The sequence below is a fragment of the Lactuca serriola genome, chromosome 7, assembly GCF_051521515.1.
Source record: "Lactuca serriola cultivar US96UC23 chromosome 7, Lser_US96UC23_V15, whole genome shotgun sequence".
In the NCBI taxonomy this organism is placed as follows: Eukaryota; Viridiplantae; Streptophyta; class Magnoliopsida; order Asterales; family Asteraceae; genus Lactuca; species Lactuca serriola.
Genome location: NC_136414.1, coordinates 190,009,145 through 190,011,651, shown reverse-complemented (window position 1 = coordinate 190,011,651; position 2,507 = coordinate 190,009,145). Strand labels below are relative to the sequence as shown.

Sequence of the window (2,507 nt, the reverse complement as noted above, 5' to 3'; positions counted from 1 at the left end):
TTTTAGCTTTTCCATCTTCTTCAAGCTTGCGTTTTGTGCCCTTCGTTTGTTCCTTGCATTCCATAGAATTCTCCTCCTCTTTCACCACTGGCTTTGTTACTCTTGAAGTGACTTCCTTTTCATCACTTGTCATTTCCTCGTCCTCTTCGCTCACCTAAGAAGGCGGGCTCTTGTAAGCTATGACTTCAATCAAATACGGAACAGATGCCCTCGGTTTGGTCCTCTTGACTTGATGAACTGCCTTTATCTCTTCTTCCATAAGCTTTTCCAGTTCTTCTAGTTCATTCTCTTCATTAATTGTGAACACCTCTTCTTTATCTTCTTGAAAGTCATCTTTTATCCCAAAGACTTCTTGTTCATCTCCAACCCTCAAAGTGAGCTTGGACTCGCGGATATCAACTAGGGCTCGAGCAGTGTTAAGCAATGGCCGGCCAAGGATTATTGGAACATCCGGATCTTCTTTCATGTCTAAGACTACAAATTCTATTGGAAAAACAAATTTTCCAATTTTTACCAAAATATCCTCCACAATGCCGCGGGGTTGTGTCACCGAACGATTCGCCATGTGAATCTTCATTTTTGTAGCCTTCATCTTCTTAATCTCTAATTTTTGATAAAATGAAAAAGGCATTAGATTAATGCTAGCCCCAGAATCGGCTAAAGCATTAACCTTCATTTTATTCCCAAACTCGCATGGAAGAGTGAGGCGTCCAGGATCCCCCATCTTTTCTGGTGTTTCTCCCAACACAGCTTTTGAAGTTTGTTCACTTTGAATCACTGTAGACTGCCTCTTTAATTGCCTTCGAGTGTCTATCAAGTCTTGTAGTAATTTCTGGTTCTCGGGAGCTTCGGATAAGGACTCAAAAAAGGGGGTATTAATTGGGATCCCCTTCACATGCTTTACAAACTCCAAATGTTCCTTCTCCAGTTGACTGAGTGTAGCTCAGGTGGGAAATGGAAAAGGTGGATGATAAGCTGGAATTGGCTCACAGTACTTTTGATTAGACATGCGCCACGTCGTGGCCAGAGGAGTGCCATGTCGTGGCAAGCCTGGTTCATCACTTTCTCCATTTTTGATCCTTGATTTCTTGGGCTCATGCGGTTCTTCTTCCAATGCCTCCAGGAACTCAGATATTGCATCTTCTTTAGTATCGATGGCCATTACGTAAGATTGGGTCTTTACTTCGGGATTCTTCGGGGACAATTTTTCATGAACTAGAGTGGCTAGTTGACCAAATTGTACTTCAAGGTTATGGATGGAGCCTTGCTGGTTCTTTATCAAATTTTGTTGTTCCATGATGGCGGAATCAGTGGCATCGTGTCTCTTTTCTGAAGCCTCCATAAACTTCATCAAAATGGTCTCTAGGTCGGGTTTCTTCTCGGCCGGTGGCTGCTCCTTTTGATAAAGGCCTTGACCTGTCTGCCTATATTTGTCTTCTTTTTGCTTCTTATACTCTTCATATGGCAGCCACTCCTTCTTTGGTTTCCTCCAGTCCTCATCAAACTTATCCCCACTAGAGTAGCACACTTGAGCTCTTCTGTTCCCAAACTCATCTATATTGCAGTCCTTGGTCAAGTGTGGACCACTGCATCTCTCGCACCCCACTCTTATGGCATGTATCGACTGGTCCATTTGTGTTATCCTACGATCCATGTTATTCATCATGGCCATGACAGCTGCAATTTCTTCAGTTTGGGCCCCTCCACCGCCTTTGATTCCATCTTGCCTTGGGTTGTGGTATTCGCGAGAGTGTTTCGCGAATTCTTCAATTAGCTCCTTGACCTCCCTTGGGTTTTTCTTTGTCAACGGTCCTTGAGAATCAAGGAGTTGTCTTGTCATCACATTGACCCCATCATAAAAGATTGACATCTCTTGCTGCACATTTAGGTCATGTTGAGGGCAATTTCTGAGCAAGCCCTTGTACCGCTCCCATGCTTCGTATAGTGACTCCCCCGGCTGTTGCTCAAAGTTGGCTATTGCCTTCTTAAGTTTGGCTATCTTGGATGGCGGGCAAAACTGGTCCAGGAATTGCTCACGCATTTGAGCCCAAGTGGTGATTGTACCCGGTGGGACTACTTTCAACCACTCCTTAGCAGCTCCTTTGAAAGTGATGGGAAGCATCCTAAGCAACACTGTGTTTCTGTTGAAATTTGGGATATTGAAGTAATCTGCAATGTCGTTGACTTCATCTAGATGCTTAAAAGCATCCTCATGATCTTTCCCGAAAAATGGGATGTCCTTCAGTGCGGTCAATATGTGTCCCTTCAGCTCGAATGTGGCAGTGGCAGGTATTGCGGGTTGGACTAAACCGGGACCCACATCTTCTCGGATCCGCTTCTTGTAAGCTCCCATGGACATTTCTTCAATCGCTGCCATCTCGTTCCTTGAATCGTTCTCGGGTTCGCTTGTGTGTTCTTCAAATTATGGCTCGGTATCGCTTTCGGACTCGGTCTGGACGGGTGTATGATCTAAATGCTCAAGATTGCTCTTGTGCTTCGCTGATGAA

At 44.5% G+C, this 2,507-nt stretch overlaps 1 non-coding gene across 1 annotated transcript; it reads left to right on the top strand.

The window, feature by feature from the left end:
- Positions 1-1,886: 1,886 nt before the first annotated feature.
- Positions 1,887-1,993, top strand: LOC145065121 (small nucleolar RNA R71). Its single transcript, XR_013688272.1, has one exon. It is a non-coding gene; the product is annotated as a small nucleolar RNA R71 (small nucleolar RNA).
- Positions 1,994-2,507: the final 514 nt, after the last annotated feature.